Source organism: Mus caroli, chromosome 7, assembly GCF_900094665.2.
Source record: "Mus caroli chromosome 7, CAROLI_EIJ_v1.1, whole genome shotgun sequence".
NCBI classification, from domain to species: domain Eukaryota; kingdom Metazoa; phylum Chordata; class Mammalia; order Rodentia; family Muridae; genus Mus; species Mus caroli.
In genome coordinates this window covers 142,614,878-142,624,534 of record NC_034576.1, presented here as the reverse complement: position 1 = coordinate 142,624,534, position 9,657 = coordinate 142,614,878, and the positions used below count along the sequence as shown (strand labels likewise).

The following is a 9,657-nucleotide window of genomic DNA, read 5'->3' as shown; positions in this document are numbered from 1 at the left end:
CAAAAGAATTACCCTAAATACTTATCATTAATCCTATAAAACTAGACTTCAAGTGAATCAAGACCTCAACCTAAGACCCAACAATCTGAAAATGAAAAAGGATAAAACTGATTGTCACTGGAAAGGTATCTCTGAAACGAACCATGGTTCTATAGGCATTGAGATTAATAATTGAAAAACAGGCTCACTTGTAACGGCAATGCTTCTGTACAGCAAAGAGTACCATCATTTGAGTTAAGAGCTATGCTACAGAATGGCAAAATCTTTACCATTTAGACATCTGACAGAGTATTAATATGTAGAATATATAAATAATTAAAAGCTTTTAATGGGAAAATAAACAACCCAACTGACCTTGGGAATGGAACTAAACAGAGAATTTTCAAAAGATGTAACACAAATACTAACATGGCTGTCCTCTGAGAGGTCCAACAAGCAGGTGACTGAGAAAGACACAGATACTTATACCCAACCACTGGACTGAAGTCGGATCCCTTGAGGTTGACTGATAGACACATAGACAGCATAAGAGTGCCTGGTCTGTCATCAGTGGGAGAAGTCACACCTAACCCTTGAGACATTTGAGGCCTTAAGGAGTGGAGAGGCCTAGCAGGGTGGGGACATCCTCTTGGAGACAGGGGGAGGAAGAATGAGCTGAAGAACTGTGGGAGAGCAGATTGGGAGGTGGGCAATGGCTGGACTATAATAATGTAAAAGTAATAAAACAAGGTTCAACATGATAAGTGGTCAGAGAAATGCAATTTAAAACTTTTTTTATTTTTTGAGAATAAATGTTACTCCAGTCAGAATGAACAAGGGGAAAAAAGATAGTCAATCCTAGCAAATATGTAGGGAAAGGAGAATACTTATTCAGTACTAGTGGGAGTGTAAACTGGTACAGCTACTATGGAAATCAGTATGGTGGATCATTAAAGATGGAAACTGATATAGTACATACTTCAGGTATATCACTTTTAAGCATAAACCCAAAGGACTACATACCTTAATGAAGCAACACTTGTTCTTACATGCTCATCACTGCTCTATTCATAGTAGCCTGGAAATTTAAATGACATAAATGTTCATCCTGTGATGAACAGGGAGTGGAAATGTGGTATCTAAAAAATGGAACATCACTCAGCTGTTAAGAGAAATACAATTATGAAGATTTAGGAAAATGAGTGGAGTTGGAAGCAATTATGCTGAAGTGGCCCTGACCCAGAAAGAGAAACATTCCCTGCTTTCTCTCACTTGTAGATATTACCTTTTAAGGTCTAAATATGTGTGCTTCTTTTGGAATACTCACAGAGGAAGCATCTAGTAAGACAACATGTGGAGATAGAAGGGGAGATGACATATAATGTTTCAGAGATGGGAAGGACATTATTAAATAAGACAAATGAAATAATGTGGAGGATTAGACAGAGGGTAGAAGAGATATTATGCAGAAGGTCATGTAACACTGAGACCTTCTGAAAAATCTCTATGGATATCTGCTGCAATAGAACCTTTTTAAATATACTCATATACAGATATAAACATATTCAAATGGGATTACTCTGTAATGAGGTGCACTAGCTCGGCTGGACACCACATGCTACTAAATAAACCTCCTGTATCATTAATAGATTAACACTTGAAAAGATGTTAATTTCTGGATACTGTTGACTCTCAGACATTACAAGCTCTTACTGTTCCTTTTAGTTATATACAAAATATGATGGTAATTTCCTATTGCCAGAGGATCTTACTTAGACAATCAATATGGAGAAATCAAATAGGTACAGACATGCAAGCTTCACCACTATTTGCTTGATTTCACTGTTCTGAAAGATGTTGTGCAGATTTTTGGGGGAGAAAAAAATCACCAATCTCACCCAGTTCTGAACCCTATGAGCTATAGCAACAACCACAGGCTTGGCAAGGCATGGCAACCTGTTGTTCAGTGACATGGATGTTATGGGATAAGCAAACACTTTCTCATTGAATTTGAGACCCACTTCTCTAGATGCAACACATACGTGGAACTGTTAACAAGACTAGGAGAGTGTTGCAAGACCAACCCTAGGTCTACAAATTTTTCAAGGTATGCGGGCATGAGGAAAAGGTAGTATTCATGCACAATGGAATGTTATTCATCCAGAATAACATGATACCCTACATGAAATGGAAAATGGATGGGGATGGAAAATAATGTGTGAAGAAATACAAGCCAGGCACAGAAAGAGATACCGCATTTATCTCTCACATGTGGAAATTAGAAAACTCCATCTTAGTTGGATAATGATCAATAGACTTGCTAATTGGCAAAGATGAAGAAATGCTAAAGGACATAGGACAATGAGAACCAAGTACATTTAGAATGAAGAATAAGTTCCAGGGCTCTGCATAGTGGAGTGAAGACACCCCACAGTCATCTTTTACATATTTACAAATAACTTGAAGAGAGAAGCTCAAAACTAGAAAAGTCAGAGATGAAAAAGTAACCATATCATCAACATTTGCTTAGAATATGTGTTAACGTTTTGAAATATCAACACAGTAATATCTTGTTTTTCCAAATAGTAATAATGATTGACAGCATTCATGGCATATTTATTCATATACTATTTCACAAAGATTTATCACAGAATAGAAAGTATAAACAGATTAAAATGTGAAAAATAACTCTTCACAATGAAGTTATATGCTTTCATGTCAAGGGAAATGGTTACAAAACCTGATCTATAACACAATATATATGTCTGTGTCACCTACAGGTTACTGTGACATGAGCAAGAATGTGAAGAGGAATTCTGGGATCCTGAAAATGTCCTGCATCTTCATAGAACTGTCCTATCAGAAGGTAGCATTGTGTAAAGGACATTAGATGGGTAAAATTATGGGAACTTCTTCTTTAATTGTACCTTGAAAATTATAAAGAAAGATAACATCACTTGCTAAGCTTCCTTTAGTAAAAAATGTTTCACATTCATTTTCAGAGCTGTTTAGTGTAAGAGCCAATGGAAGCTGTATTATGGGTAATGGAAGCCACATCTCCTACACTGAAGGGGTCAACGGCAATGAGAAAGGGAGAGTGTGACATCTATGAAATTGCATCATTACTGGAGAGCTCACATGGACACTCTCTGGTGAACACCATCATGCAATGCTTTTGCCACTCTATATATTCATGGCTACACCTACACGTATGCACTCACTCTACCACAGTGAGAGATGGAATGTGAGTATGTGCCCAACACCAAACAGGTCTGAATGAACCCAAGAAAATATCAATAAATCCACAGCAGGTGTGCCAACATTTCTGATCAAATCTATATCAACCACAATGATAATTAAAATAATTTACCTCAGTCTACTGCACTTAGAGAAAAAGGATAGAACAATTACAATGAATGTCTGAAGTGTGATAAACAGGATCTTTCAGTAAAGGGATTAAGAGCTTGCTCAGGGACAAGGCTTTGACACTGTAGTGAGAACCTATAAGTTCCTGCAGTGTCTTGATGAATAAGGACCCATGGAAGAGACTGAGATATCATGCAGAGCTTTGGTTTGTGAACCCTGAAACTCCTAGAACAGGAATAACTAGTGAAATCAGACGGGTGCTAGATTGGAGTATTCCCAAGTCCACTTTGAGATGGACTAGCAAACTGGAGAGGGGTGTTGCTCTAGAAGAACAAACAGTGGGAAGGAAATTAGAAGAGATCATGACTGTTAGTCTGTTTAAGGACAAGGCTGGATTATTATATACAACATTCCTAGAATCTCAGCTTCCTACAGAATATGTGTTGGTCTCTTGGGAAAAGTACTAATATCACCCTGGGTACTTACCTAGTCATTCCAGCTGCTGCTTCTAGTCAGGATCAAACCAGGCAGCTGCTGCACAGTGTCATGGAGTAGCCCCAGTATCTGTACTATCACAGAAGATAAACTACAGATAAAAGTGGTAGAAAAAAAACTCACTTTGGTGGCCAGTAACTGCCATTTTGCCTGCATTGGTCACCAGAGGCATGTCATAAACTGTTATATCCAACAGACTAAGGCAGTCTTTTTCTGGGTTAAATTGAATGCATGACAGAGAGTAGAATAGCACTTATAGAAAACCACAAATCAATCCTTATTTTCTTCATACATACTGTGTTTAGCAAGCATTATTTTGATACCTCTCATTCCTAAGTGTCTAGCCGAGACACGTGATATCGTCTTACTAAAATGTGATCCTGCTATGTAGAGGAAAAAATTAAAAGCTTTATATCTGCTCACCCATGCATACTGTGAAACAGTCTGATAAACTGCATGTACTTAAGCCCTTTATCCATAGTCCCATTCAGCTCTTTGTTCACTTAGTTTTGATTGCTCATGTACCCATTTCTTCCTTAGAAGACGTGTAAGAACCTAGTATCCAGGTGGGGGGTTGTGGGAACAAATTCACAACAGCCTCTCATGGTTACCTGTAAGCCAGATCTCACCAAGGCTGACCTGAAAATCTACAGAATCTGAGCCTCAGCCAGGAGCAGAGCAGCTGAGGCTCCTCTCCACAGTCAGGAACTGGAGTGTCTGCAGATGCCACAGTCTGGCAACAAAAAAAGAATAAAGAAAGCATCTACACCGCCAGCCCTGTTATTACTGCCCCCCCCTCTTTGTCTTGCCATTTTCTTGATATTAATATAGACATCTGTAATTGTTTCTTTAGGTGACTCCCAGTCATGCTATCCCTGATCAACAGCAGACAGGGTAGGATGAACACCATTAGGACGTGGCTGGTGTTTTAACTTCATGGACAGTGAAGGTCATTTTCTGAAACTCAACAGAGACTCTGAACAATGGAGTAAAGGATTCTCTTCTCTGGCACATTCTCATCATCTGCTCTGGATGCTAAGGCAAGACAGGACAATATTAAGACCCTATCTAGTCATCTGTATATAACTTAGGCACTTCTAAATACACTGGTTTCATTTCAAAATTAGTGTGAGCACTGTGGGTGGGGAATGAGTAAGGCAGTTTATGAACATAAGGCAAAAATATCAGACATGAAAACCTGATCATGACTAGAAGCTAGATATTTTGTTGTTTATACAGTGGAGTAGAAAACCAAATATTTCTATTATTTTCTGCTCTTTGACCCAGGAATTAAGACTCATTGAAATCATGAGTTGATGTCCCTTCATGCTTACATCCATTCAATGGGGGAAAATATTACTTTTATAATGAGACTTCTGCTTTGTAGCTTCATTGTTAGCTAGAAGAGTCACATAAATGAAAATTTTCTTTCCCTCACCTTTCCCTGTCACAGTGACTTTAGATGACAGATGGCTTCCACAAAGTGCACACTGTACTGAGCACAAACTCTCCTTTCCTGCAAGCAGCAAGTCTTTAGTAACCCTCTGAAGCTCTGTCTTCGCTTGAGGACAGATCATTGGCCCTTAGAAGTACCTGTCATTTCTGAGACCAGGGCCAGTTGCTTTTCTTGGTGCCTCCTGGGATAAAAACTCAAGGAGAAAGCTCTTAGGATCAATTAAAGGGGACTCATGGCTACATGACTCAAGCTCCCTGTAGACTGGTGTGGTGGGGGGTAGTCAGGGGAGTTTCATACAGTGGGCAGGAGCAGATGCCACTTTGTACCTCCCTCTGCCAACCCTCTCACACATGTCTCAGAATGTCTTTGATGTTTTCATACCCTGTATGGAAGGTATCACCATAGTACAAATTGACTCCTCTGTATTCTCCTGAGAGTACTTCATCTCTATTTTAAACATATGGTATGTGTTTTTTAAAGTATGATGTATCTACATATCTCTCCTTCCTCTCTTTTCACTTAATCTTGTCTGTATTAAAACATTCATTTGGATCTTAGACTATATATTCGGATAATATTTTACAGACATAACAGGTTATATTTAGGAATATACTTGAATATACATACACTCATATGCCTTCAATGACAATTAATTAATAAGTAAAAAGAAGTCATGGATTTGGAGAAGAATCAGGCAGGGACATTGGAAGGGTTCCCATGGGGAAGGGGACAGTATAAATTTCAAATTAAAGTATAATCTCAACAAGTTTTTAAAAATAATGTTAATTAATATTTTATGTGTCAGCAATCCTTTATTAAAAAAATCCACATTACTCAATTTAAGTAAAACTTTTAATTGAACAATACTTTTTAACAATGTATTCTAATTGCTGTTTCCCATTTCCAAACTTCTCCTAGATCCTCCTTATCCATACAACTCCATGACATTTCTTCCTCTCTGTCTTTAGAAAAACCAATCCATATCCATAAAAATCCAGAAGCCATAACATGCAAGCAAAAGGCCACTCAGAGAAGAGTCAACCAAAGATAGATGAGAGATAAAATCTACTAAAATACTATTGAGTTGATGTTTTCCACAATTTACTGCTGGTCATGGGGTCTACCAGTAAGTGGGGTTTATATTCTTGTTGATTCTCTATTAGTGAGGAAAAATTACCTGTGAGAATTCCAAGGTGTCTCACTATTTGCACATTGTTCAGTTGCAGGTTTCTGTTTGTTCCCACGTACTGCAGGAGAAAGCTTCTTTGATGACGCCTAAATGAAACAATGTGGCAAAATAGCAAAATGTCCTTAGGAGTCACTTTGTTGCTACTTACATTCAGCAGAACTGTGCTCTCCTTGGTCCATGGCCTATTTAGTTGAAGGTTCTTGAGCACATGAACAGTGTCATGAATGGGTTTTATTTCATAGAATAGGCCTTACATCCAATAATATAGTAGTTGGTTACTCCCAAAAGTTTTGTGCCACTGTTGCAACAGTTCATCATGCATTCTCAAGATCAGGAACTGCATTACCCTCATAGGTGAGGCTGAGCTCTAGACTTGAACAATTGGTGAAAAAGTGAGGCCAGTCTAGGGGAACTGATCTCTGTTAACACTCCAGGGAAATTTAACATTAATTCTGTTAGAAGAGGGGTACCCTCTCCCAGTTTCTTAGTACTCTTCTATGGTATTTTAAATTTTTTTTTTCTGTCTACTTATATCTTATTTGTGTTTTTTTACATCTTGACTGCAGTTCCTCCCCTACTCTTTTACCAGCTCCTCTACCTCATCTTGCATCTCCCATTCACTCTCTCTTAGTTACTTTTCAGAAAAGAGCAGGCCTACCATGGATATCAGCCAGCCAAGACATATCAAATTGTAGTAAGACTATACCTCTCCTCTCTTATTAAGGCTATAAGACACAATCCTGTAGCAGGAAAAGGTCACCAAATCAAGCAACAGACTCAGAGGCATCTCCTGCTCCCAATGTTAGGAGTACCACAAGAAGACTAGGCAACATAATTGTAACATACATATAGCTGGCCTAGGTTAGTCCCAGGAAGGCTCCCTGGATGCTAGTTCAGCCTCTGTGAGCCACTGAGAGCCCCCGTTGTATGATTCTGTGGGTTTTCTTCTGGTGTCTTTGACCTCTCTGGATCATACAATCCTTTCTCCATCTCTTTCACAGAAATCCCTGAGTTCCACATAAAATTTGTCTGTGTATTTCTGCATCTGTTTCCATCAGTGTCTGGGTGAAACCTTTCTGATAACATTTGGGTCAGATGATAATCTTAAAAAACACTTCACCGACTTTTCTTTTCTTTCTATTTTTCCTTTCCTTTCTTTTCTTTTCTTTTCTTTTCTTTTCTTTTCTTTTCTTTTCTTTTCTTTTCTTTTCTTTTCTTTTCTTTTCTTTCCTTTCCTTTTCTTTTCTTTCCTTTCCTTTCCTTTCCTTTCCTTTCCTTTCCTTTCCTTTCCTTTCCTTTCCTTTCCTTTCCTTTCCTTTCCTTTCCTNTCCTTTCCTTTCCTTTCCTTTCCTTTCCTTTCCTTTCCTTTCCTTTCCTTTCCTTTCCTTTCCTTTCCTTTCCTTTCCTTTCCTTTCCCTTTTCCATTTTTTTCTTTTTTTATTGGGTATTTATTTCATTTATATTTCAAGTGCTATCCCAACAGCCCCCACATGCTCCTCCAACCACTCGCTCACGCACCCACTCCACCACCCACCCACTCCCACTTCTTGGTCCTGGCATTCCCCTGTACTGAGGTCTATAGAGTTTACACAACCAATGGGCCTCTCTTTCCACTGGTGGCTGAATAGGCCATCTTCTGATTTATATGGAGCTAGAGACACGAGCTTGGGGGCGGGGGGGATTGTGGATCCCTTTAGCTCCTTTGGAACTTTCCCTAGCTCCTCCATTGGGGGCCCGGTGATCCATCCAATAGCTGATTGCGAGCATCCACTTCTGTGTTTGCTAGGCCCCTGCATAGTCTCACAAGAGACAGCCATATCAGGGTCCTTTCAGTAAAATCTTCCTAGTGTATGCAATGGTGTCAGCGTTTGGAAGCTGATTATGGGATGGATCCCTGGATATTGCAGTTTGGTCCATCCTTTTGTCTCAGCTCCAAACATTGTTTCTGTAACTCCTTCCATGGGTGTTTTGTTACCAATTCTAAGAACGGGCAAAGTGTCCACACTTTGGTCTTTGTTCTTCTTGAGTTTCATGGGTTTACCAAATTGTATCTTATATCTTGGGTATTCTAAATTTCTGGGCTAATATCCTCTAATCATTGAGTACATATCATTTGAGTTATTTTGTGATTTGGTTACCTCACTCAGGATGATGCCCTCCAGGACCATCCATTTGCCTAGGAATTTCATGAATTCATTCTTTTTAATAGCTGAGCAGTACACTATTGTGTAAATATACCACATTTTCTGTATCCATTCCTCTGTTGAGGGGCATCTGGCTTCTTTCCAGCTTCTGGGTATTATAAATAATGCTGCTATGAATATAGTGGAGCATGTGTCCATCGTACCGGTGGAACATCTTCTGGATATATGCCCAGGAGAGGTATGTTCTGAGTAACTGCCAGACTGAATTCCAGAGTGGTTGTAAAAGCTTGCAATCCCACCAACAATGGAGGAGTGTTCCTCTTTAGCCACATCCTCACCAGCATCTGCTGTCACCTGAAGTTTTTATCTTAGCCATTCTGACTGGTGTGAGGTGGAATCTCAGGTTTGTTTTGATTTGAATTTCCCTGATGATTAAGGACTTTGAAAATTTTTTCAGGTGCTTCTCAGCCATTTGTTATTCCTCAAGTGAGAATTTTTTGTTTAGCTCTGAGCCCCATTTTTGAACGGGGTTTTTTAATTTTCTGGAGTCCACCTTCTTGAATTCTTTATACATATTGTATATTAGTTCCCTATCTGATTTAGGATTGGTAAAGATCCTTTCCCAATCTTTTGGTGGTCTTTTTGTCTTATTGATGGTGTCTTTTGCCTTGCAGAAGCTTTGCAATTTTATGAGGTCCCATTTGTCAATTCTCCATCTTACAGGACAAGCCATTGCCGTTCTATTCAGGATTTTTCCCCTGTACCCATATCTTCGAGGGTTTTCCCTACTTCCTCCTCTATAAGTTTCAGTGTCTCTTGCTTTATGTGGAGTTCCTTAATCCACTTAGATTTGACCATAGTACGAGGAGATAGTAATGGATCAATTTACATTTTTCTACATGATAACCGCCAGTTGTGCCAGCACCATTTGTTGAAAATGCTCTTTTTTCCACTGGATGGTTTTAGCTCCCTTGTCAAAGATTAAGTGACCATAGCTGTGTGGGTTATTTGTAGTTCTTGAATTCTAT

The 9,657-nt window shown here is 39.0% G+C and overlaps 1 protein-coding gene across 1 annotated transcript in view; it reads right to left on the bottom strand.

Annotated features, from left to right (window-relative positions):
- The window catches only part of LOC110298429 (olfactory receptor 13A1-like), a 47,723-nt gene extending 42,348 nt beyond the window's left edge, over nt 1-5,375 (bottom strand). Inside the window, exons 1-2 of the mRNA XM_021167673.1 lie at nt 5,279-5,375; nt 1,003-1,057 (exon numbers count right to left, since the gene is read on the bottom strand). The gene's annotated coding sequence lies outside the window, so the exon portion shown is untranslated. The remainder of the gene's footprint in view (nt 1-1,002; nt 1,058-5,278) is intronic.
- Between the last annotated feature and the right edge of the window lie 4,282 nt (nt 5,376-9,657).